This window comes from Corvus moneduloides, chromosome 4, assembly GCF_009650955.1.
Source record: "Corvus moneduloides isolate bCorMon1 chromosome 4, bCorMon1.pri, whole genome shotgun sequence".
Taxonomy (NCBI): domain Eukaryota; kingdom Metazoa; phylum Chordata; class Aves; order Passeriformes; family Corvidae; genus Corvus; species Corvus moneduloides.
Window position 1 is genome coordinate 20,117,582 of NC_045479.1, and position 27,538 is coordinate 20,145,119.

Below are 27,538 nucleotides of genomic sequence, written 5' to 3' on the forward strand. Positions count from 1 at the left end.
GAGACTGGTGAGGTCCCTGGAAAATACCATAGCTGAGTACATTCTTGTTGAGGAACAAGGCATCTGGGGAGAGAGCCAGAAATAGAGATGGAACTTCAGTTCATTTGAACTGATGTCATTTGTAATCAGGCTTTCGATAGCAAATCTGGTGTGGAACAGGCAAGATGCTGGACAGATGGTCTAAGGGAATGGACAAATAAAAGAAGTGAAAACTAACATAAACTGACAATTTTTTTCTTGTGCCTGCAGTTTGGGAGAGTATCCTTTTTGAGAGTGGACTTGCTTGCATTTTCCCTAGTAAATGGAATATTTTACAGCTCAAATCTGGTCTAGACAGTTTAGCCACAAAATTTTAACATTCTTTTGAGATCATTAAAAAAAAGTTCCAGCCACATTTGAACAAATGGCTTTTCATTGAGTGCTCACCCTCACTTTAGCCATAGGACTGAAACTAAAAGGTTCTTTTTCTCCGTGGTGATATGGCTGCCAAGGAGGAAAAGAATTGTCCTGTGGACTAAATGTGGGGGAGCAGCAGGAGGAGATAGTTTCTTTTTGGTAGCTGTGTGCTTATTAATTCTCTACCCAGCAGCAAGCTGCAGGAGTTCAGGTTACTGCCCACTTTGCCTAGGGGCAGAATCTGCCCTCCTGAGTTCCTGTATAAATCTCCAGTAGTCCCAACTGCCTCAACACTCAAACTGGTTGAGAAGTGCCTGTCCAAGAGCAGGTGTGGGATAAAGAATGCCTGTATCAATTTTAGTAATTGTAGGTCTCAATCCTCAGTAAAGGTATGAGTGAAAACATGGAAACTGCGTTGAAAAACATCAACACACCACCATCTCAAAAAAACCCCAAGCAAATGAAACCCCCTGCCTGTTACCCTGATATATTTTCTATTGCTTGTAGTGAGATGGTTGCTATGACTGAAAATAAGTATCCATTTAAATGCTTGCAGAATTGGAACCTAGAAAAGGGTGCAGCCCTCAGAAAACGAAAATATGAAGTTAAATTTGATTCCTTGTCTTCCCAGCCTCTGTTCTCCATAGTGGAATTTGCAGCAAGGACTGCAAGACAGGGCCTGTCTTTGCCCTGAACAATAAATCCTGCTTGAACACTCTTCAGTGTCAGGCCTTAAAAGAAAAAAAGGAAAAAAAAAGAAAAAGCAAAAAACCCCTGCACCATCCTGTCTGATATGCATAGAATTGAAGTTCCAAAGATAGTTTTAAGATGAAAGGTTAATCTGTATAGGGTTTTACAATATCGTTTTGTTCATTCAGTTTCCATGAACATTATGAAAACCATTCTTGAAAAAAAAACCCAACCACACTGCAATTTTTTTACTGGTTTTTTTTAATTCAGAAAGTTGTTCCATATTGTTCAGGTCTAGATCCACATAAAACCACATTAAGTTAGGCACCTGCTGGCAAAGTAGTTCAGTGTGTTCTGGTGATAGGGCTTCCTTCCCATCACTGCTGGGAAGTTACTGCTGTCATTATCAGTAGGAGCAGCAGGGACCCAGTGGTCTTCAAAATTAGGCTGCTTTTACTTTACAAAGTAGTAAAATATGTATATGCTGGAAGTGCTAGCTGGTATTGAAGTCCTGTAGTGTACAGTGGATATTTGTATGTATTGCGCTGCAGTGATTTGGCAGGTTTTTAAAACATTCACAGAGTTTTTGCCGTTGTTGCTGTCACCATACAAAGCAGAGCTGGAGAGGATTTGTTCCTGCTGCAGTTACCACACGTACTTCTGCACGAGCTTTTATGGGATCTGTAGCTGAGCCATGGTCTGTAAAGAGTGGGTGAGAACTAACACAAAAGATGGGGACAAACTTTCAAGCAGGTCTTGTTGTGGTTGTACAAGGGGTTCTGGTTTTAAACTCAAAAAAGTTTGATTTAGATTATATACAAGGAAGACGTTTTTTTGCAATGTGGGTGATGAAATGCTGGCAACTCCTCTTGCTTGGAGAGGTGGTGGATGCCTGTCCCTGGAAACATTCAAGTCAGGTTGGACAGAGCTCTGAGGATCCTGATCTGGTTGAAGATGTCCCTTGTCGTTGTAGGGAAGTTGGACTAGATAACCTTTAAAGATCCCTTCCAACGCCCAAACCATTTCATGATGTTCTGAGTGACACTTGAGGCTTGTGCATTTGTGCACTTAGGCCCTTTTTTCTACTTTAGTAGTGATGAAATACCTCTGTTCCTGTGCAAACATTTGTTTTGTTTCCAAGTTTTGTGGGCACAATGATGGGCATCAATGATGGGCTGAAATACCTCAGCCAGGGCGGTATTTCCCAGCCTCTGATCAAAGAATGGGTATGGACATGTCCGAGCTCGAACAGCAGAAGGAAATGAAACAGTTTAATGTGAAGCGATAGGAGCACTTGTTTGCAACGAATGAAGTGAAGAGGGGAAAATCCACTTAGAATATTTGTTGCTCTGTGGATTATACAGAGATTGTGGTATCCCCTGGTCATACAGAGTTAAGGGATGGGCAGCCTTCCCTGAAAAGAAATCAGACCATCAGAAGATCCTTTTAAGGAGGGAGTTGGGAAGAAAAGCACACAATGTGTGAAACTTCTGGTCTTTTGCGGGTTTTAGAGGTTTTGCCATCTGACAGAGATTGGGCCCAAGTTAATGAACTTGGGGGAGGATCCCTGTGTGGGGCCAGTGCTGTGTGGGCAGGCAGGTTAGATGGTCACTGTGGTCCATGTCCATTATGTCTTATTTGTAGGAGCTGTCAGTCACTGGGAAGCTCCTAGCAATGCTTCTCAAGGCATGTACACTGCCATCAGAAAGACCCTGATGTGTCCTCACCTACTGGCTGCAGCACCAGGTGGAGTTTATGCTTCTTTTATTTTGGGAGCTGCATGTCTCTGAAGGAGAGTGGGTTCCCTTGTTGCTTCATACAGGTAATAAATAACTGCTGTTGAGGTAAGGATTGCTTTGTGGTAACTGTCACTGTCAGAAAATTGGCCACAAAAAAGTAATCTACTCTTTCATATTTTACTAGTTTGCTAATTAACTAATTAACTTTCCTATTTACTAATTAATAGTGTTACTTTCATCCTGAGACTAAATTTTTAAAAAAATTATTTCTTTCTTGTCTGGAATAAAATTTTCAAAACCATATACCAGTATTGATGCTCAAAGCGTGGGAAAGTGGAGAGATTATATGAAATGTTCTGACTGTATCACTGGCTTTGCTTCACACATCAAAGCAATTCATCCTAAAAAAAAAAAAAAAAGGAAAAAGATAATTAAGAAAGCATGCAAAGTACAAGAGAATCATTGTTTAATTAAGAACAAGATTCTCAGACCACTCTGTATGGGGGATTAACTCCAGAGAATTTAGGAATACATGTTTTTATAATGAGAACTTAAACTAAACATATTGGCTTCTTCATAAAAAAAAGAAAACATTGGATTGTAGGGTATATAACTGCCTCCACAAGGAGAACATCTCTGTTCCTTGGGGGATTCTTTACTTCCTGTGGTTCCATGTTAGTCACCAAAACTCAATCAAGAGGGGAACAAAGGATATTTTTAGCAGTGAAGCAGTGGAACTGATTATCAACAATGTGATAAATCCTCAGTTGCTCACAGTGTTTATTTAAATTGGATGGGATTCTATATAATATGATCCATGTTGGATGAAAGTTGTTGAGCAAAGACAGCTGTAGTGAAAGTGGAGGCTTGTTTTTCGTTGAAGATCAAACCCAATAACCATCAACCCATTTTACTTTTGCTGGAAACAGAGATCTGTCAAAAACTGGGCAAAGGCTGCAGCCCGTGTTTGTTTCTTGATTGAAGCTTCCAGGGACTATATAAGACCTCTGTGATTTGGTTCTATTTTTGTTCCATAGCTGAAAGCCAAATGCGATTTTATGGGTTTGCAAATCTTGAGGGTTCTTGGCTACTTCTGTTATATTTGACAGTAAAGGAGAAAGACTCTGAGTTGTCTGTTTGAAATGTTTCTAGCTATGAGATCACTGTAAAGCTAAAAGCAACCAGGTTATTATTCATTAAAATCACAGGGAAAAACTTCCAGCTTCTGTGGAGTGAGTTGTGGTCAGAGTCACCGATGGAGAATACATTTGTACCACATCTTTTTAATTTATTCTCCATTTCCAGGAGTCTCAGTATTAATTAGCAGGTGTCTTGGGAGGTTTGTATCACAAGGCTGGAGGATGAGTGACCATGTTACTGTGTGTGTTCCTTGACGAGAGCTGGGTTGCCCAGGTCCTCAAAGTTGAGCACCTGTTCCTCCTCAAAATCAGTGAGAGACAGCTGCCACTCTGCCTTAGAAGGGCTCAATTCTCATCTTTCCCTACATCAGCTGCTTTCCGTGGAGCTGAGAAGTGCTTCAGAACCCCTCTGTAGGACACAGAGGGTATGCACTGAGATGCTTTCCCAAGAGGTCCTGCCTCACTGGGGGATGTTCTCCAGCAAAGCAGGTCCCTGGTTCTGTGCTGGAGCTTCTGGTTGAAGTTACTGTGTAAACAATTACCTGGAAATCAGTCTCCTGCCCTGCCGCAGCCAATGCAGAATTTGCCTTTGCAAGATTAAACTGTAATGTTGTGCTACCCATCAAAACAAGGACACTATAAAATCAGAGGGGAAGCACACTGTCCTTTGATGCCACTTGGATGATTTACACTATCAGTTTTGTGGAACTGCACTAATTCCTTTTATAAATAGGGCAAGGCAATAGTCACGGAAATTTTAGGAATAAACAAGTATTCTGTGAAGCTGAAATTATTTTGGTTCTCTGTGGCAGATAAAGTAGTTTCATGTGGGACATTAATATTTATTGAGATTGGTAGCCATAGAATTGATTTTGGTGACTAATCCTTGTAGCTTTGTAACCATTACAGGTATAATTTGCTAGCTGTGTAAATACATGATATCAGTGTATACACAAAATGATAGCCCAGTTAGATAAAAATACCCAACTTTTCCTGGGCTTTTTACTGTTTATTCAATGCACAGTTCTATCCGTTTTGCTGTTGCAGAGCAGTTACCAAATTCGCCCTATCTTATTCCAGTGGAAACTATTAGAAAAAATGTGTGTGACCTTTAACAGCAGCAAAATCTGTTCCACTGCTAACACTTTCAAGTAACCTTTCTCAGGATAATGTACTATGGTTACACTGTGTCTGTCCTGACATTTAATAGAACTTTAATCTCACCTTTTGAATCTACTATTTATAAAAAAAAAAACAACAAACAAACAAAAAAACAAACCAACCAACCAAAAAAAAAAAAAAAAAAAACAAGAAAAAAATGTGCCTGAAATTTTGAATTTAATTGTTTGAATGGCTGTATTTTTTTAGATAATGGTGCCATGAAGATGGAGGAAGAAATAAAAAATGACAACCTTTTAATACATTCTTTTCTAACAAAGGTGCATGTTCCTGATCATCCGCATAAAAGTTTAGTACGTCTAGTATCTTAGGCTTGTTGATGTGTAGGATCTACAGTATATACAGCAGTGAACTTTAAGTTTAGAAACTTTTATAGGTTTAATTCCATTGTATATTTCTTTCATGTGTTGATGTTCTAGCTTTTAATTAGTCTAAATTAAGCTCATGCAACTGATTTATGGTCCATATTATATCCACTTAATTTAAAATGTTTAACCTCAGACATCTCTTAATAATAAATCTATTAGCTTTTTCATAAAGGTGGGTCTTTAGTGACTTCAGCATGTGAGCCCTCTTGAAAAATAATTGGAGATATTCTTCTGAGTCCTCTAGACCTTTTCAAAACTCACCCAAATTATTATAAATTTCATAGACAGACATGGTGTACTGGAATAGTTCCCGTGTTCACAGAGACTGGAGAGCTGCTCAGAGGAAAAGGTCCCCTTGAGAATATTTATTCTGGTGCAGTAGCCACATCTTTGGGAGAATAATATTTAAATCAAGTTCACCCTACACAGAGTTTTTCAGTGGTTTTAACCAAAAACTGTGTTTTGTTGTTCCTTACTTAATAATTGCAGTCCAGAAAGACAAGTTTGATTGTTGCTGTGTGCAGGAGGCATTTCTGTGCTGCTGAGCCAAAACCAGAATATGTGTAACATACTGCACCCTGCTCTTCTGTGTCCTCTAGTTCTTCTGGTGGGTTCACAGCTCAATTTCTGGCAGCAGCAGCTGGAATAGAAAACTTCTCCCTTTTTCTTTTCCCTATTGCCCTTCAGCTCTTTGGGGCAATGGGTGTGCTGAGGGACATGCACACAGAGCAGTCGTATGTTGCAGAGTAAGAGAAATATGGAATGAATTGGCGACCTAAGAGGTCACTCATTTTTTTTTGTTTACATTTTTTTTCCTCCTCTTTGTGCACTGTATAATAAAATACTGCCTGGAGAACAGGAGGCTTGGAGGGTAAATTGGCTGAGATGAAAACTGGATTGTAACAACAGTGATTTTGTTTTTCTTCAACCTTATCTTGACAGGGTGGTTTCTGAGTATTAAATTTCCAAAGATTACATACAGAGTTGTACCCATGCTCCCCATTAACTGGCAAGGTACAGCTTTTCCAACCTAGTCCTGTGGAATCCGCCATGGGTTTTGTTGGATTTGGAGGTCCCAGGAACAATGGAACAGATTCTTGAGTGCTGTCTGCTGGCTAGTTACAGATGTACAGACAGGGAACAGAGGCCAAAACCATGAGGGGAGGCCCCTGCATGGCTCAAGTCTGAGCTGAGGCTGCACATCCCACATCTGCAGTAGGGAGCTGCAATGTGGCAGGAGCAGGCAGAGAGGGCAATGGCCTTGCCATGGGTGTCTCTCCTTGTGGCTGTCCCTTCTTGCCAGCCTGTAAGGGCCTATGTGGGGGAGACACCAAATGGGAGCTGGGGCTGGATGATGTTCCACAATGTTCAGCAGCAATATCTCTCTTCATTTCTGGTTCCGCAGTTCTCTGGTTTTGGAGAACCTCATCCTCAGTTATAGCAATTCAGAGGTGAGGCTAGATAGCAAACCCATGTGGTGAGAAAACATGATGCCCAGACTGAAGCAGAAAGCATCTGTGTGGTATACCTCCATGTCAAGGGTTTTCTTTGCAGTTAAAATTGTTTTGCTATTTTTTCTACTGTAAGTTTTATGCTCTTTGAAAACAAAGCCAAGGTACTGTTTTTAAGGATCCAGATTACATGGATGTTGAAAGTCTGATGCTTCATAACCCTGTTCTCTTTTATAGACTGGTTCCCTGTTCAGATTATACCTCTTAAAAGTGTTTCATCAGAGGCTATGCTGAGTTAGAAGAGACCCATCAGGATCATCAAGTCCAGCTCCTGACCCTGCACAGGACACCCCAAGAGTCACACCATGTGCCTAAGAGTCAAAATGCCTCTTGAACTCAGACAGGCCTGGTGATGTGACCTCTTCCCTGGGAAGCCTATACCACCCTCTGGGTGAAAAACCTTTTCCTTTTGTTTTCACCCCCTGCATGGTAAATTCATGTGGCCACAAAAGGATTGAGAGCTCAGCTAATGAAGCAGGGCTCTGACAGGGCATCTGTCCTGGCCATGATCCCTCCCAGCTTCTGGTGAACCCCAGCCTACCCACTGGTAGGGTGGGGTGAGAGCCACAGAAGGCCTTGACTCTGTGTAAGCGCTGCTCAGCAATAATGAAAACATCCCAGTGTTATTGGCAGTGTTTTCGACACAAATCCAAAACATAGCCACTGTGAAGAAAATAAACTCTGTCCTAGTGGAAACCAGTGCAGTGTGCCTGGGGGTGCAGTCTGAGCCAGGCGTGGGCGTGGAGCACAGGGCCCGATCAGAGGATTCTCAGTCCTGGTGTTGCAGCTGCTCTCTGCCCCGACTGGAGCAGCTCATGGGTCAGCCTCACCTTTTAAACACGTCTGTGCTTTTGTCCCAGATGTAGATGGTTCAGAAAGGACTATCCAATGAAGTTTTGCTGGCGATGGAATCCTCTAAGATCCCTCCAACTTGCTTTTCCAAAACCTGACATTTTGTCTCACGTCTGTGTGGACATGCCTTTGGGTGCAGGTACAGGTGCATTGAAACTCATAGAATTTTTCTGAAGCCTCTTAGCATAGAATCCCTTCAGTAGCTGTAGGGCTTATATAACACCACAGCATAAATTTAAAGTGCCAGGGAGGCATCATCCTTGACAGCCACTCAAGACCTTAATGCTGTGTTTTTTGCTGCTTGTCTGAGTGAACAAGCACAAGCATCACTGGGCCCCGTAAGTACAAAGACAGGTACAGGGTTTATTGCCTTTCATCTGCTTTCTCTGGAAATTATAATTTTTCTTTCAAACATTCTAGTGAGATGCTGGTGGAGCCAAAGGAGTTGTTTGGGATGTTGTAAAGAGGGAATGGTCTCAGCCAGTGAGGATAAATTGGATCAAAGGCATATGTACTAAGGATCTCTCTCTGTTTATGTAGTTCATGTCAATCTAGTGCAGAAAACTACAGTGTCTGCCTGATCACTTGTAGGTGGCAGTTCAGGGTACCTTTTTATGGATTGTTTATCACCACTCTGCCTTTCACCCAAGATACTACAGGAGGAAGTGGCTAAGGAAAGGCATAAATAACCCAGGTACAAGATTCAAAACAACTCTAAACACAAATACACGAGAGAGAAGCATAGAGAAATCAGTCTGGGTGGCTTGATTGCACTGATACAAGTGTGTCTCAGCACTCGTGGATGTAGACATTTAATGGCAGAAACTATTCAGTCAGAATAGAATGATGTCTTTCTGCCTTATCTGCTGAGAGCCCTTTATCAACTGAAATCTTCATTGCCATCTTTGTGGCCTTGCTGTTGTGGAGCACAGAGGTAGGAGACTCAGGCTGAGCTGTGTGTTACTTAGCAGGAGACAATGGGATTGCAGGTGGGCAAAGGCACGAGTGCAACGGGATGCATTTACTAGTAATGAAATGGGAAGAGCATTTACATCCACGGGGAGGAACAGAACCTTTTGGTGTGGCTTTAGAGAAGATGACGGTGATGTCGGGGCTGGTGTTAGTGAGGAATTTGATGATGCAGACCAAGTTTTACAGACATGCCTACACTAATTAGCATTGTGAAAAATACTCTTCTGAAGTCCATGGGTTGTTTCATGAGGAAGTTCAACTTCAGGCAGCTGCAGGTGGGTTTGTGAGGTGTGCATAGACAGTGCAGTGTGAGTGGCAGCTCTTGGTGGAGGTAATGAGGTGGGCTCCTGGCACTGTGGCACAGAGAAACGTTCCATTCCCTCCTGCAGTAGCACCTAGTGAAGTATTTCAGCAATCAAAATTATTTTACTACATGTTGTGTACATAAGGTGTTTGCCAGTGTTTCATGTAGAAGGAATGGATTTGGGCATTTCCCTCAAGATTTGTAAGAGCTGGATTTGATAGGACAGGCTTTTAGGCAACACAGAAAAGTGAAATGAAAATTTCTTAATAATTCCACATTTCTAGAAAGAGGGATGGAAAACGTCTGAAGAAACTAATGCAGAGAAACTGGAAAGACTTGTCACAGGAATATGGCTGTGATAATGAAGATACTTGTTATTTTGCCATATTGGAAGAAGAAGGAGAAAAATCTGCTCACAATTTTGTTTAACATTGTGTTTGTTTCCGTAGTACTCCTAATGTCAAAAAAATATGGGCATATTTAAGACTATAAAACATGTACAATTTGAACAAAACCAAGACAACACACACCAAAACACTACTGGAATATGTTGAATAAGCACTCAATTATCTAAAGTGGGTCTTGTGAATTATCAATTTCCTTATTTTTGTGGTGTTGAAGAAATCCGCCTTTTGGTTTATGTAGCTAATTCCGTTATGTCCTATGGAAACATCCTCTGTAGACTTACCAGTCCTTTTCAGCTGTAACAACTCCTGCTCTGTGCCCCAGTTAGGAGCTGTAAGAAGCCTCTTTTCGGACAACGCTGGGTAACTTTTCTCCCTGACAAAGGCAGCAGCAGAAAAAACTTCTTTCAAGAGTACAGATTAATTCTACATTTTAAGAAGTGCCTTTTCTTTCTAGAAAAAATTAGTTTATGCTTGAGAAAGCAGAGTGTGCCAGTTGTTGGAGATTTGCTGATGCTAAGGTGCAAGGTAGCTACGAAGGATGTTTTGGGGGAATCTGAATCTCTTTTGTGATCTGTCTTTGGCAAGGTAATGCTTTATCTGTCGTGCGCTATATGCCTGTGCAGCATTTTATGAGAATGTGGCTCTGAACCTATCTGAGAGACCAGTCATACTTGCCAAGCCACAAAATGGGTGACAGATGAACGATGAAATAAAAGTCTGAGCAACACCACCCGTTGTCTGAGAGACAGAGCTGAAGCAATCAGGTGGGCACATATGGGGAAGCTTTGTTAGCTGGGGGCTGCTTTGCCAGGGCAGCAATAGCTGGTGAGGAAGGAGATGTGTTGTTTATATTTGAGGAAAAGAGCATTATATCTGTCTGCTGTGCAGTGCAAGCATGCCATCAGTTGCCATCATTCAACATCATAGCAAGGCACTGTATGTGGTAAATGATGTCAAAAGAGGTGTTCTTGCTTTGGGGAAAGTGGCATCCACAATGTGTTAACCAGTCTTTTCCTGACGCTGTCTATATAAGACATTTAAAAGCACAGGTGAAGGGTGACTTCCTTCTCTCTTTTTGGAAAAAAAATAGTCACCTAGCAATTGCCATCTTCACAGATTGAATTTTTCAATAACTGCCCTGATCTGTCAAAAATGACCCTCTCTCCCAAAACAAGCAGTGAGAGTAAAAGGCACCAGGCAGTTTGGCAGAAGGTACTCTCAGGTACCCTTGTGAATGGAGACTGTAGCCCTACAACATGTACATAGTTTAGTAAGGCAAAGTAGTTCAGTTATAGAAAACCAACAGTGTCTCTTCTGCCTTTTCTAACTAATAGTTTCAGGATATCTTGTTTTATGTCTCATCTTTCACCTCAGACAAATACTTTAGCCAATGGAAAAAAAAAATCTTATTTTTATTTTATTTGAACTATCTCAAGTTATTGACTCTTAAAATTTTATTCATCCAGTATCAGACCACAGTAAAAAGCCAGAATAAAGTGACTTCAGTATTTCAGCTCTCATGTTGTAGCAAAAATATCAAAGTCACAGGAAGGAGAGTATTCTAGTTATTTGTGTGATGTCCTCACATCCCTGAAGCCTCTGTTGCAGCACTTCACAGCTGCAAGGAGCTGTTTGGAAAGTTTGGAAATTGCCAGTTTTTGCAGAGAAGTAGTGAATCCCTCAAGTGAAAGTATGTTCAACCTCCTTTCTAAGCGATGTTTTTGAAATCATTATAATTCATCTAATTAACTAGCATATTCTTTTTATGCTTTTGTGTCAGCAAGTGCAGTATCCAAATTGGCAGGCATGTGGGAATAAAGTCAATTCTAATATTTCACCCAGAGGATAAAGTCAGCCTCAGAGTCTCATTGGGAAAGGTTGCTAAGACTGACTCTGTTTCATGGACCACTCAGCAATTTTATTTCCTTACACTTTTCCTTATGTCCCCCAAATTAAAATCTCTGCTGCAGAAATGCAGTAAGCACAGTAAACAATAATGACTCCTGCTTCCTTTCACCTCAAAAGTAAGGTTAACAGAGCCTGGGAAATTGCTTGAACCAGATGGCGAAGGTTAAATTGCAGAAGCATGTACGAAGTGATGAGATCTTTTTTGAGAAATTAAATCCTTTCTGTGTAATATCTTCCCTTTCCTTGAGCAAACAGAGGCTGTGTGTCCTGCAGCTGTACTCTCAAATCACAGCCATAGCCTGGTCTTAACCATTTCCTCAAACCAGAGTATCCCTCATTTTAAAAACAAAACAAATGAGAAATAAAAGGAGTTGAGTTTGTGCACATTAAGACCTGTGTTATTCCTCCCATTTAGCAGGCCCTCAGTGCTGCTTTGATTCTTTGAGAAAAAAAAAAAAATCCACACAAAAGCAACCTAAAAAGATGATTAGTCTGGCTTTACTTGGCATTTGATTAGTTCTGTAATAAATATTTATGTTTTTCTCCAATACACTCATATCATCTTTACATTGTATTTAGTGGCAAGACAATCAATATTTCATTTTATGCAAGACATAAGGAAAACATGAAGATAATGAAGTTTACATCCTTGCCAGATAGCCATCAGGGATTAGTGTTTGTATTTTAGCCAGTGTAATGAATTGTTATCTTGTAGAACTGATTAGTTTCTAACAATTTGCTGCAGTTTAAACAACTCTTCAAGATGGAGGGACATGGTTAACAGTCCTTTAAATACATGAGCAGAGGAAACCTAATGGAAGTTTACATTTGTTGTTATTTATCATTGTAAGGGATGTATTTTTTTAAACAGATGCATTGTGTGTTCTGAAAATTGCAATTTTTCCAGAGGATGTACACCACCTCCCCTCCTCTTCCCCTGCATGTGGAAATGGTTGATGGGTATTTCAAAGAGCTCCACCCAAAAGCACAACAATGTCAGTTATTAATGTAAGTGGAACAGAGGGGCTAAGCCTTGGTGGCATTCAGGACAGGGTTTAATCTGTTAATAGACTCCACCAAATCCCTTGCTGTAATTCCAGCCGGTAAGCTGACCATCTTTACCCTGCTCTCTCCTGATGAAAGCATCCTGCTGACCACCTGCAGGGATCAGGTAGGGACTGGCAGTGCTCCCTCTCCTCTGCATTGAGTGGCCAGAGGCTAAAGGGGGGAAAAATGGGTCCCATTATAGGTGCAGGTCTCCTGTGGGATGCGAGGCCTCCAGATCTGTGGTTTCTGCTTTTCGGCTAAAAAGCTTCCTGTATGTGCAGAGAGGGTTCCCAAAAACCAGGGGGCAACACAGAGATGCTGAACCACACCAGTTGGAGTTTTTTGGTTTCCATACAGAAGCCCTTTGCCTCCCTTCCTTGTGTCATTCATGGTGGATGATGAGGTCTGTGTTGGAAAGGTCAGAAGTACGAAAGAGCTTGACTGGAGGAAGATAAAAAGACGGAGAGAACTGAACTGAGGTGGCAGCTACAGAAGCTGTAAAGGAAAGGCAGCTTAGCTTCTCAAGTGTGATGGGGGAGGGGGAATGTTCTGTGTCCAGCAGGGCTTGAAAACGTGTTTTTGCGCTTTTCTTATGAAAACTACCTCAGAAATTGTCTTGATGTGGCCTAATTCTGGGTGTGGCTAGGTACAATTTATTATTAAGAATCCGTGTCTATTATCATTGGCAATTGAGGGAAAGAAAACAAAAGTTTTCACTGTAGTTCTGCCATCGAGGCTGGAAAAGCAATTTCCATTTTAGTGAGTGTCCAAGCATGAAAAGATGAAGCTGTTTCCTTAATTATCATGTTATTTCTCATAGGTAAAATACTGTCATATTTTTAAACTGCATGCTCGAAGAAACCTAATTTTAAAAATATGACAGTATTTTACCTATGAGAAGTTGTTCTGGAAAATAAATAGCCACAGAGGAAAGAGAAAATTTTGCTAGAAACTAGGAAGTAGTTTTGTGATAAGCAGAGTAGAGACTCAGTGTGAGCATAGAGTGAGTTCTGGAGTTGTTTAAGTAACATTATTGGAGGTGGGTAGCCTGTGACCAGGGCTGGCACAGCCTGATTTGAGAGAGATCTGGGCAGATCTCTTTCAAAGAGCCTTGAAGAAATGAACGTATGAGCAAGAGTGTGCAATGAATTAGTATGTGCATGGTGTGCAGGGTGGTTTTATCCTAGAGGTACAAGAGGTCTCTTGATTAAAAGGAGAAAAACATTCTATCCTTCAGTCTGACCAGGTATGGTCTTCCTTCTGTCAAAGTGAAATTAAATTTTATACAAGAAATTGTTTGAAGTCAAAATTGCAAGAGAAATGGTCTACTATTGCTCCTCACAGTGACTTCCCATGTCAAATATGTAAAGCTTGGGTTGGTTATGGTAATGATGCAATCACCACTGGAAGACCATGGTGGGTGTTACGACATAATTTTCTCTTTTGTATTCAGGCAAGCACCAGATGTTTAATTGGATACATTCTGTAGAAACATAAATGGGGCCACAGCAAGCTGTGAGATACTTAGATGGATTAATTATCTTCTATGGTAAATTTTATATTCCTATTCCAAGTTTTGCCCTTGTTAAGTATTCTTGTGCAGGTTTCCTGCCCTGAATTATGGCACGGAGATTATGTGAGTCTGGATCTTCCACTTGATTTTTTCCTTCTCAGAAAGCTTTTTTTCAAAGGTCATTTTGATTGTTAAAGCTGTCTCCTTGATTCCTCCTTTTTAGCCTCTGCCCTGCTCTATGCTATCGGGTTTCCCAGACTGCTTCTGGCAGTGTCGCTCCGCCTGTATCTGCCACCTGTCCTGTTTTCATCAGTGAATCCAGCCTGTGCTTCCTCCAGTGTTTTGTCCCAACATGCCTTGTCATTCCTCCTTAATGACAGCTGCTTTTTTTCGTGTTTCTTTTTACTTCTGCCTCCATTCAGTGCTTGTGATCCAGCCAGTCTGAGAGCACTTGCCCTTTCTTTGATCCCTTTGTGTTCCCGGGAAGTGTCCTTTACCTACCTTTGCTGCGTGGGATCTCAATTCGTGTCCTTCGTTTTGCTGCCTAAAGGCTTGTTCACCATTTATCAGTCCTGGCTCCCAGCTTTAGCTCTAGCTTTTCCTCTCTCCTCTTTTCCCTGCCCACCCTTGACCTTCCTTAGTTCTGGCAGTGGAAGTCAAGAAAGGGATCTCTTGTGTCTCCTCTATCTTTATCACAGACTCCTGTTGTAGCAGTTGAAGTCTGGATTTGCAAACGGCAGTATTTTAAATGTGATAATAGGTGATTTTTTTTTTTTTTTTTTTAGTAAAACCACTGTAGAGACTGTTTCTTCTGTTAGTACTTTGCATCTTTTGTGATCCAGTTTTTGATGTTACTTCTATTTCTTACGTTCAGTTCACGTGCTAAGGGCAGAGTTCTCTATCTTTCCATTTCACAGCTTGTGCTAGTCCAGTGTCAGGTTTTAACAAAGTAAATTAAATTAGAAAAATCAAGTATTTTAATCCAGGTACTTTTTTTGGTTTAGGTTTAGAAGACTGATTAGTAATTTTAAAGTTCCAGTTTTTTGTGCTGTCATTTGCTTTATTTTTTTACATAGAGAAAGAAATGTCAGTATTTTTCTAATTATGCCCTGAATCAGGAGAGGAGACAGAACTCCACCCTTTGAAAATGTTTTTAAATATATCCTAGTTTAAAGCTGTAGTCAGTTCCAGTTTAGACCTTCTGCATGTCCCAGCTGAGTTGTATAGGCTGCAGGAGAATGTGCTGCTAAAAAAATTAAATTAATAGTTTTCACTTTTTTTTTTGGCATAAGCTTGGGAGGAATTAGGCTAAGATTCAGGGTTTCTATATATGCTTCTAAATTGTAAGGATGCCTTTAATCATATCTACATAAATATGGTTGTGCATGGCCTCTGCCTAGCTTGGTTTTGTTCACCCCAAAACCCCAAGTCAGGGTGTTTTTGCAGGGGTTTCTGTGCTGGCAGCTTCCCTGTGCTTTCCAAATACTGCCCCACCATGCTTCACTCCTTGCTCCATGGATTTGCTTGTTCCAGTGTTTTCCTGGAGCAGCTGCAAGGCCTCCCTCAGCACAGAGGGTTGGATTTTGCTCTAACACTTTTAGCATTTGCTTGTACATGTGCAGCCCTATTGATTTACACTTGCTCATGATGCTCTGTCCTGTTAAAAATATGATTTATATAATCCACATGTGGCTGAGTTATCTAGGGAAGCTGTAGTTAGACATTTTTCAACACATCCCTGTGAGGCTTTACTTCTGTCAGATTTTTGGTGCTATTTGGGGGTCTTTGTGCTATTTTCAGTGGCTTTTCATTTACTATGGGAATCCTGTTTTGGAAATAACCAGATGTTTCAGCAGTTTGTGGGATTTTTTAAAAAAATGGTATTATCTTTTTTTGTATCGTAAGTCTTCCCTGCAATTGTGGTTTCGTAGTCTTTCAAATAAATTATATATGGACTTATATAAGTTACGTTTTTAGAAAAGGACACATTTCATCTGCTGTCTGTAGTGCATTATCATCCTATATTAGTAATAATGAGTCAGTAACAATTTTGATGGAATCTGTGTGACTAATATTTAACTTAAAATAGCTCAATATTTTTTGTTTTGTTTTAAACATTTTGTTCTTATATGATGACTGTTTCATTTTTTCTGGTTTTGCTTTGTCCAGAAAACTTAAGCACAATGACTGCTTGCTTCCAGTAATGAAAGGTAACTGTAGGAGTGGAGGCAGCAGGCAGTGGTTGCTGTTATTTTAAGCAGCATGTAGTTCTTTCTGTTAGGTTTGAGAAAAGCACATTTTTGCCTGGGCAAATAGAAACCTAAGTCAGTATTTTCTGTTTTATCAGGGTCAGTCTCTGGGTTTTTAAATAGGAACCAAAATTTAGGATGTTACTGTTTTATTTGTAATTGTTAAGACTTTAGAACCAAAATCTCAGCTGCTTTAGATTCATGTAGTGTTGCCAATGTCAGTAGATTTGCTGAGATTTGTATCAGCTGTGGATGTGGCTCTGTGTCTTTTGATAGCACTGGAAATCATTAAAAACAACAAGGGAAAAGCTTTGTCCTTTTTTTTTTTAATCACAGACACCATCACTTCTCTTTCCTCAATTGGAAAGAAACCTCTGTTGGCTCTGAGTCTTATTACGTGCACGTTGAGTGATCTCAGAGGGTTCCTCGCTTCCTCCAGCAGAGGCTTTAATCATCCTGCCAGGGTGATACTTCATTGCTCTGTTGAATGAGTTGTTCAGGAGAGACTCAGCAAAGGAGCTGGTGGAAGAGTTGGGCACTCGCACAGATTAATTGTTCAAGCTCTGCTCAATACAGGTTGATTATAAACCTTTATTATCCATCAGCTTGCTTGACCCCATGCTGTCTTTTTCTCCTCACTCGTGGGACAGTGTGTAACTTAGACTGAAATTCAGTGAGAAGGGCAAAGGAGTGGAAACCCACCAGGACTTACTGCTTGTGCTAAACTCATGCGTTGGTGGGGGCTGGAAAAAACATGAATTAGGGCAAGTTTAGAGGTAACTTCCATGGCAGGCTTATGCAGTAGACACATGTGTAACCAACAGTACTATGATAAATACTGCTCATTGTGATAATGCTTTGATAGCTGTGTTTTATCAGTGTGACATCAATCTCTTTATCTGCATCCCTGATACATGAGTCTGTAAGGTGGACAAGAGGATTAAAAGTTAGTGGATGTTTAAATGCAAAATTAAAACTCTTTTTGAAAAGAGTTGTTTTACACAGGCTTATTGTCCTAAAACTGGTCCTTGGAGAGGTTCTATCAGTGTGGCTGAAGAGGAACCCAGTGTTGCTATTCCAGCTTCCTTGATAAAGATATATCCCTTGTCTCTGCTTAATTCTTATCACACATATTACTGATGTAATGGGCACAGTCATAGTGCTCGCAGCATTTTGGTAGCTGGGGTTTCAGTGAAGTTCAAAAAAACAAACAGAACTTTCTCTTTAAATCCCCCAATGTGGCAGTTATCATCCCGTGGCAGTGCTTTTCACCTTGCCTGTCTCTCTTTCCAGCAAGTCCACTGACCCATGGAGTCATTGTGTAGGTATTGCTGGCAGTAATTCATCCTGTCACACACACAGTGAGGAATTCATCATCAGAAATGCGGGCTCTCACATATTTGTGAAGTGTCAGTTTGACAGAATTACTCAGAACTACTGACAGCTGGCATCCTTCCAACAGACCAGTAGTTGCTTAGCTGTGAAAAATGGCAGAAGATGGACAAATATATTGGAACAAGAAAATCTCTACAACACAAAAGTGGTGCTAATGTGATATAACTCATAACTGGTTGCTGTTACAAAGAGTCACCTTCAAGCATTCAAGTCTATTCTTCTTTCTTCTCTGGCAAGTGATTTACTTTGTGTCAGGTAGCTCAGCAAATCTATCTGACTGAAATCAGATGGCTTCTTACCCTGTTTGGTCTTTGTCTCCCTTCTTTTGTCCATATTTTGAGAGCAGGATGGAGCTGACCAGGCTAAATGCATTTTACAAGTACTTCTGTCAGGTTGCAGAAGAGCAGCTATTAAACATAAATTTCTAGTGAGGCTTAAGTGGGATTTTAAATATTTAAAGGAGTAATTTGTGTAAAGGGAATTCCTACCACTTTCTAAAACGACGATTTCTCATAATTTGGGTTTGGATATCCATAGTCAATTAATCTAAAATTTCTATTGCTTTAGTTTAGCTCCCTTCACATTAGCTCTTTGTATAAAAATGTGTTCTCAATACATGCCAGCAGGCCTGTATTTTAAGCTAATTATGATTGTCATCCTTATCATACTTGATGACTTTTTACCAAGGACAGAAATTGTTGGGCAAGTGACATGGGGGTGGAAATTGGAGCCCAGAGCCATCAAATGTAACAATGACAGAACTGGGACGCATTACCTGATCACTAAAATGACTCAGACCACATGCAGATGAATTGTTTCCCTTGTTAATTCATGCAAACGTGGCCTGGAGGTTAAAGGAATTGATCTTGAGATCAGGAGGTCTCTCCTATATTTCCAGCTCTGTCACCAGTTTGTTTTCTGACCTTCAGCAAGTCACGACTGTATCAATATACTTGCATTGATTTTCAACTCATATGCATGATGTGAAGGGAGGGCTTCAGTATACTGATGGATTTGGGCTGAAGTGGTACCCCCAAGGTTACACAAGAGGACTGTGAGGGAACCAAAAGTAGAAGCCAGAAGGAAACTCCAGTGGGAGGTATCAGCTGTGGGAAACCTTTGCTTCCTGGGGAAGAATTTTGGCCCGAGACTTGAGTCTTGCCCATGGGCTTTGAGGAGTGCATATCCAGATTTAAGAACAGGGCAAAAGGTATATGATGATGATGTGGAAGAAAATTATGATGGGATTAGGCACTTCGCAAGTTGGGTTGGTTAACTCTTGCTAAATAAATAAGAGCAGTTCTTTAGGAATGTTAAATGGAGACTAATAATAATCATAGAGTCATAGAATATCCTGAGTTGGTATGTAGAGGTTGTTTTCTTTCCAGTAGGGAATCTGAAGTCTGAGTATTTTTTTCTGAAGCTGTTCTTGAATGCTCTGTTCCAGGCACAGTATGTTTTATCATAAGCTGTGTTCTTTTGTTTTTCAATAGCTGCTATTTTGCAGTTTAGTAACTCAAAAATTCTTTGGGCCAAAAGTCATTGAAGTTAGTCATAGTGGAGGGCAGGAAGGTGAAAGGCAGTGCTGAGTGATGCAAGTTGCTGTTGGTGTATAAATCTGAGAATCTGAGAAAGGCAACAGATTTGCTGCTCTTGCTAATTCCTGAGAAGAGTCATAGTTTTTCTCTTTGCTTCATGATGGAGTTCAGATTTTACACATTGAAAATTAATCCTGTCTACCAATGACTAGTTTGCTTATATCTTCCAAATAGATATAAACCTTAATAGCATCTTTTGCTCTAGTGACATTGTTAGCTCTATTCCGGATCTTCCCCCATGTTATTTTGGCCCAGCCCCTACTGTTGCAGTAAGGGAGGTATTTTTCTCCCCATCACTGAGAGCAGAGTGGTCAGTGTAGGCCATGCTCTTCCTGCCTCAGACCTCTCCATCACTCTCTGCTTTCCCCTGGAAGGGCTCTGCAGTATGGGCAGTGGCAGTGGGAGCCAGCTTGGGTGTCTGTGTGACCCAGTCTCTGCTCCCACTCACCCAGGGCTGTGGCTGGGACCCCTGGCAAGGAGCCACACGGCTTCTCTGTGTGCCTCCCTTCAGCTGGGTGCGCCTCCTCGCTGTGGAGCACGGGCAGCAGCTCGCGTCAGGAGAGGCAGGTGATCTGTGAAGTACTGTGCTTTTATTTTTATCCAGTGTAGCCAAGGCATTGGTTGTATAACTCAAAAGAACAACCTAATAATAAACCTGTGCTTGCATTCAAAATTCAGGCTGAGTGTCCCTGCTTTGCAGCCGCTTCTTGCTGCTGCTCTCTTTTGAAGTGGTTTGGATAGACATGGGTTGGTCATGGATTTGGCTCCAGTTGGCAGTGTGGTACCAGCTCGTATTTTAGGAAACAGCCATAATTCAGGAAAGCTGTTGTGTTCAGCACTGAATTGTGTAATTTGTATTTTTAACAACCTTCTGGGTGTGACTCCCATGTTAATTCAGTACCACTGGTGCCTGTGCAGTGACAGAAGTCAAATTACAGAATTGGGTAAGAAAGTGCACAAATATTTCCTGTAATGGCTGTCATTGAAAAGAGAAAGATAGTAGACTATGGTTAGGTTTTTAAAGAAGATTGCCTTTTTTTTTTTTTTTTTTTAATATTTTTGGGGGGGGGCAAATAGGCACAGCTTTTTATAAGTCGTATTTTCACTTTGTAACTTTTTTCACGTTTTTTCAGGAGAAAGGCCATGGGAAGAGGAAAGAGGTGGTTTAGGGAGGAAAAAGTGTTTGCTCTTGCTGTGTTCTACACTTCCCAAGTCAAACAGTGATGCTGGTTGCTGTGATGCCATATCTGCTAGAAATAAATCGCATCATTAGTGACCATTGGGGGTGGCCTGCAGTTCATCCTACTCATCTCCTCTCAGTGTATTTGGGGAGCAAGATGTCTTTAAGTGCTTGTTTGAGGTGCTAGCCCAGAGACAGTGATTTTACCAAGTGACAAGTGGTAGGGCTGACTGTCACCCTGTGCGTGTTTAGCTTGGCACCTGGCCTTGATGACTGCTTTTAATGGCTACTGTTTTGCTGAGAAGCTGAAAATCTTCCTTTGGCTTTTATCATTTCCATCTCACATATTGTACTTGATGTGGCCAGTAAAAGACCTTTTGTATTTCAGACATTCCCTCCCCTCCTTTAATCCTGACCTAAGCTTTGTTGTGAGGAGGAGAAATGGTGTTGCTGGGAGGGAGCTTCTGGGAAGGAGATTGCAAAGCCAGTGTGACTGGTGTGACCATGTTGTGTCTGGACAGTGGGGAAGAAGAATGCTGTTTGGGTTTGGAAGAAACATTTTGGTCACTTGTATCTCAATATTAGAGACTATTTGAGTATCTTAATCTCGAGTTTAAAGGGAGAGAAGAAGCCTGTGTTTTGTTTTGTCTGCGCTAAGCAAACAGATGCTGTATGAAAAACATGGGAGAAAGGAAATGAAGTCTTGTGGTTTCTCTCTTCAGTGTTGTCCTAGCGATAAAAATCCACAATGGAGCTTGTTGACTTTTTGATTAGACAAATAGCATTGGGAAACCCCTGGTGCTGGAAGCCCTTAGTCATGTGCATATCTTAACTCTGTCTTTTGGCTGTACAAAGAGCTAACAAGTGAAGGAGAGAAACCCTTAATATTTGGTTGGGGCTTGCTGTGCTTGTTTCACTTCCCCTTTTTCCTCCCTGCACTGTGTGTTTTATTTGGGTTTCACTTAAGGATAGGGATGACTTGACCGCCAGCTGTTTTTCGGGGAGAGCAAGCTGGGATGAGGTTCAACCTCCCACCAGCCCTGAGCACCATTCAAAGGGTGTCCCGAAGATTCTGCTCCCACATGGCCATGAGGAAGCTTCTCTGAGGCTTCTTTGTGTGGAAAATTGTGAGAATGTAACTGGAGCATTTCCACCCTTTTCCACACCAAAAAAGCATTGATGCGAAGCACTGCCTCCAGCAGGGAGTTTGTGAAGCAAAGCTGGCTTGGAAAGAGATGCTTGCTGTTGCATTGTCCAACTGGAAACTGGTTTTCAGCTGTAGCTGTGATGGGGTAGATATTTGGAATGCTGGATGATGCCATCAGATATTTTGAAGAAAGCCACAAGTGGAAGCTTATGGAAGAGTTCACACCAAATCCCCAAGCACGTCTTATTTCTAAAACCTTGATCTTTAGCCTAAGACAGTTTATTTGAATTTCAGTACTTGCTAGCATTACTGTTTACAAGGGCATGGAGTGACAGGACAAGGGGTAATGGCTCTAAACTGAAACAGAGTAGATTCAGATTAAATATAAGGAAGAAATACTTTACTGTGAGGGTGGTGAGGCAGTGGAACAGGTTGCCCAGAGAAGTTGTGGATGTCCCATCCATAAAGTGTTCAAGGCCTGGTTGAATGGAGCTTTGAGCAACCTGGTCTAGTGGAAAGTGTCCTTGCCCATGGCAGGAGGGTTGGAACTAGAGGATCTTTAAGGTCCTTCCAACCCAAACCATTCCATCATTCTGTAATTCCTGGTATGACAAAATGACATAGGTAGGGAGAGCTTCCTGCTTAAACGGACATTCTGCAGTAAGGCACAAGGTCCTTGGTGCTGGGGCTGGGCTGATGGAGGGTGTAGGCTTTAGGGCTGTTGTTCTCTCTTAAAAGGGAAGTAGCATAGTTGCAAGAGAAACAGTGAAATTGTCTTAACATGGTGATCAGAGTATACAGCAAGTTTTAATTTCCTCATAGCATAAGTAGGACACAAATGAACATCTGCAGAGCAGAAAAGGTCAGAAAGGAATAAAGAGAGGATAAAGATTTCAGAAAAATAGAATAGGTTTTGACAGGAAAATATTATGTCAAGAGCTTGATTAAATAGAGTAGCTGAAAAGTCGTGTGTTCCGTAAAAAAAAGGTTATTAAATAAGAGACTACCATTAGATGAAAAATTCACATTGCCATTTTCTCTGAATATTACTTAAGCTTTCAGCCTGGGAGCTCTGTAATGAAATAGAAGCAAAATATAGAGATTGGAAAGGAGAAACCAAAATAAACTGCTATTTCATTGTTGGATTTGAACTGTAGAACATAATGCAGCATGTTACAACTTTTGAAAATTATTTACAAAATTAAAAAACCCACCAGTATCTGGTGGTGGGTTAAACACTGGTTTGCTGTGTCAACATCAATAATGCAAGTATATACTCACTCATGTATGGGTGTAATCTAGTCACTCATATCATACCTGCATGAGTAGCTCCACCTAAGCACACAAATGGTGTCCTTCCTAGCTGAATAAAATGATTTCACTGCTTTGCCTGCTGAGGACTAAAGCAGTCAATCTCAGTAAATCTTCCTTTCACCTTTCACAGTTCAGGTCCAATTCCAAACCACGCAGAAGGACAGAGATCTGTTTGAGTTCACGGAGCTGAGATTATTTATCTCAGCTTGGAAAGGGATAATATGTGACAACCCCTTATTGTAAATTTGAAATCAAATCAGCTTTATTTTTTTCACTTGTGTTCTGTTATTTAACACAGCTTTTACATATACTCCTTGGTAAAGGCTGATTAATATTTAATGAAGACAAATGGAGTTTTCAGAATAAGCATAAGAATTGCCCCAAAAGCAGCAGCCGTCTGAGATAAGAGTGATCAGGAAGGAACAATCTGCCATTCAGCTCTGTGGCTTGAGAAAGCATCACTTAGACTGTAATTTTTATTCTGCTTTATATTTTTAAGCTGAAAGTGTAAAGTACTTTCAATTAAAATGCAGTTTTGATGTTTCAGCTTTCAAGAACTTGTGATAAAATTAACCCATGCAGAGTTGAGAGCGAAGCAAGACTGGAATACATCACAGAAGCCTTCTCTGCATCCTTGGAAGGTTAAAGACAGACAATGAGCCTAAATATCTTTCCAGAGATAAATGTTTTAAAATTAATTCTCCAAGCTGGTGACCCTCTTTGTTTTAGTGATACAATGTCAGAATTACTCCTACACAGGTGATATGGGAATGAACAACCCAAAAATTAAATTGGCAAGTGAATGCATGTCAATTTGGCATACATAATATTGATTTTAAAAATGCTGAACAGTTTGTAAAAATAACTGTAACTGGGAAATCAGCACTAAGCAAATACATTTCTCATGGGGCCCCTGGGGAACCAGATTTTGGTCTGATGCTTGTTAAATGTCCTAATTTATCATCCAGAACAAAACACACACATTTATTGGTCGAATTTACAGAGGATGCAAAAGTTAGGGCATGGTAAATGGAGAGGAAGAGAACTGCAAATCCTTAATGCAGAGTTGTGAATACCCGGTGACTTGGGTGGCAGCCCAGTTTTAGTCATTTAGCAGCAGTGAATGCATAGAGGAATAAAATTTAGGTGATGCTTACTTAGTAGAGAACTCTTTTTTGTTGGAAGTGAGGTCTGGAAAGGGCTTGAGGGTGGTGGTTCACCAGCTGGCCTGCCTGCTGCCTGGTACAGAGGAGAACACGTGATGGTGGAGGACAGGGCCAGCGAGGGGGGGTGGCACTTGCTCATCCTGTGGGTCCTGCTGCAGCCTTTGCTGTGGTGCTGTGTGATGTGGGGCACGCTGGTGCCAGCAAGCTGCAGTGCTAGCTTTGAGTGTGTTCAGAAGAAAGGAAGGAGTGATGAAGTGCCCAGAAAACTTGTCACAGAATAAAGAGAAGTTAGCCGGTGCCTTGATCACAAGGTACATGCATAGAGGTGAGGAGACAGATGTGCCACAAGATCAAGTGGCTGGAAGGTGCAGATAGGTCACATCAGCTTAGCAAAAGGGTATGGTTGGGGAGGAAAATTTGGCATCAAATCAGTTTCTCAAGGTGTGTTTTCTGTTCCTGGCAAATTTAGAAACAAGATGAGTTGTCTTTCTGAGAAATGAACTATTGCCTAGTTGGGAATTATTTTAGGAAAATCTTCTGAAAGGGGCACTTTCCTTTTTTTTCCTCTCTTGCTCTTTCTATCCTTCTCTGCATGAGACATCACAAGGGCAAGAAAAGCATTTGTTCCCTACAGAAGAACTTTTTGAGTCCATGGCTCTGTCAAGCAGTTTTGTTGCCTGTCTCCTTCAGAATGATACTGTCAGAGAGATCCTGGATTTTAGCTACTTATTGGTCACCAGCAGCAACACTGACAGAATTTCTCAATGCTGTTGGCAGGCTATTTGGCTGAAGCCAAAGCTTAATATTTTGTGTGCTAATTATTAAATACTGTTATTACCAGTAGAAGTCACATAGGCATCCAGTATTCTGGAGCCTTAGAAACTACATATTGAAATGCTGTGTGATTCCCTCATTCCCATTTGACGCAGAGGAAAGCTACTTGCATAGTGGCCCCATGCTATTTGTGCATGTTGCTTTTAGATGCATGTAGCATGCCCATACTATTCGGAGGAAGTGTCCCAGTCAATTAAAAAGGTTTAGTCTATCCTATTTGTTAGTGATACCAGCATAAGTATCTCTTGCCACTGCTGCCTGTTTTGGTTCTGCTTTGAATGCTCTCCTTGGATGTAAAATCACAGAAAGATTATTCCTTGTTCACTCCTTTTTTCCTCTGGGACGTGCCTTCAGGAGGTGGAGTTGGTGTGCTTGGCTCATCCACTTGTGTATGTGTGAGGCATGGCTGCATTTCCTCAGTAGACAAAGTCCATCAAAAGGTTTTAATTAAAGTCATTGAAATGATGGGGGCAATGGAAGGAGACAGATGAAGGGAGTAGTAGGACTGCTTAAACATAAGCAGGCACTGAGACCTCGTGCATTCACCATGGTGAATGGTTTTCTTGTGTTTTGAGAATTTCTCCTCAGAGAAAGACAGATCCAGAGTGCTCAGTGCCTCACCCCGGAGTTGGCTGTAAAGCTGGGCTCTATAATGGAAATACAGATTATGCTAATTGGGATGAAGTTTTATAGTGCTAATGTGTATTTTACTCTTCTATGTGGTGAAGTGCAGTCTGGGTGTGAGGAAGCTGACAATGTCCTATTCATATGTAAAATGTTGTGAAGGATCTGTGGTTTGGGATATTTCAAAACTGCCACATGAAGGGATTCGTACATCTGAAAGCAATATTATCCGTGTACACTCATTGCTAATGGAGAGAGGAGCCCGTGAAAGCAGCTTCCCAGCCTCCCTGTACGGATGTGCAGATCCTGCTGGAAGAAGGCAGGATTGGTGGAGAACTTCTCTGGTCCAGTGGGGCAGGACATGGGGCCAGCGTTGCTCTACAGACCTGGAGCTGTCCTGATCCCAGTCAGCTGAGGCAATAAACAGCTGCTGGAAAAGTAAAAGATCTTGCGAAGAAACCCATTGTGTCTCTATGCCTTGGGATTACTTGGAGTTTAGAAGAATTAAACAGAATAAACTCTTGGAATAAGACAGTAAGCCCAGCTGTGTATTAATTATTAGTTCGGACAGCTTTCAAATCACAGAATCAGGCCTTAGCTGTCTTTGATACTTTTTTCCTTTTAATATCAGCATTTGGCCCTCACATTGCCAAGGAAGTAGCATCTTTAATTTGTGAGAGCTCATCTGCTTATCCAACAAGCTGCAGTCATAATCCTCTTTGCCATAATGAATGACTGCTCTGGAAGCGATTACCGCAGGATTTCATACTTTCTTTTCTGCTTATCAAATTCCTTAGTGCTTCTTTTTTGTAAAGAAAATTGTTGTTCATAAAGCACAGTAAAGTATCAGGAGGATGTGACTGCGCTAAAAATACCAGGGGCGCTGCTTCAGAGGTGGTAAATCTTGGTCCATCTGGACATGTTGCTGGGACAGGAATGACCTGTGTCCCTTGGTTTTTGTTTGTCAGGTCAGGTGTGCATATGTGTGTGTGCACTGCTTCTGCCTCAAGTTCAGTGACCACAAGTTTGAGTGTTTCATTGCTCCAGGTTAAAAAGACTGCTGCAGCTCTATTTTCTATTCTGCTTGGCTTGTGAGAAGACTTGCTGTGCGTTTCAGTATATCCATTGCAAATATGATTTTGTGTTTCATCTGTGCACATCTGTTGAAGAATAGCAAAGGAACAGTAGCTCAACTAGACTGCAGCTGCAGCAGCCGTCGTTTTCATTTTGACTGTGATTCAAGATAAATGCTTTTAAAATTACAGCTTTCTAAAGAAACCTTCCTTTAAAGGTTTTTCTCTCACTCCCTCTTCTTTTCTTTTTTGTGAGCTCATAAATCATTTTTGTTAAGTAGACTGGTACAAACAGTGTGATGGAAGTAGTGGGAAATGTAGAAAAAGAAATCCAGCTTCTTATTTTTTCAGGACAATGCAAATGTACAGCTTTTTTCCCCTGGACCTGTATTTACACAGTTTTCTTTTGAACTTACATCAGAGAGATGGGATATAGCCAACTATCTACAAACCTGAAAACTAGGGTGATAAGAAGAACAGAGTAGAGCATTTAGCTCTTTGCTATAAAGACAACCCAGCAGCAGATGTTGATGTTGTTACAGTGAGTACCTAGAAATTGGAGGAAGGCATGTTTAGAAACCTGTAAGCCTTGTTAGAAATTCTCCTACCTTACCAGATTATTGCAGTCTCATTTTGCAGAACACATGGCTGACTTGTAGTGGAAAAGTAGGAAAAAGTGTAATGTCCAGAAAGAGTTTTTTTCTTTGCATTTGATGTACTGGATCCACAGTGTCCCTTCATGCAAATTTGTAATGCACGTGTTTGTTTGTGAAATAGTTGTAGTTCAAGGCATAATTCCTAAGCTTCTAACTTCATTTGTGGAAAGTTGCATTCGAGATAGAAAAAAAAGGGGAAATGAATTGTTAAGTTGATGTAGATGGTAAAATTTTTAAAATTTATTTATGAACACTTAGTTCATTGAGAAAAGAAATA

General features: G+C 41.0%; 1 protein-coding gene and 1 long non-coding RNA gene across 3 annotated transcripts in view; one reads left to right on the forward strand and one right to left on the reverse strand.

The window, feature by feature from the left end:
* Positions 1–27,538, forward strand: part of CHST11 (carbohydrate sulfotransferase 11) — a 180,982-nt gene that overhangs the window by 54,902 nt on the left and 98,542 nt on the right. The window lies entirely within an intron of this gene.
* On the reverse strand, positions 1,369–24,241 carry LOC116442671. The gene is made up of 3 exons (XR_004239619.1): positions 24,066–24,241; positions 3,132–3,226; positions 1,369–2,500 (listed from the first exon to the last, which is right to left on the reverse strand). It is a non-coding gene; the product is annotated as an uncharacterized LOC116442671 (long non-coding RNA).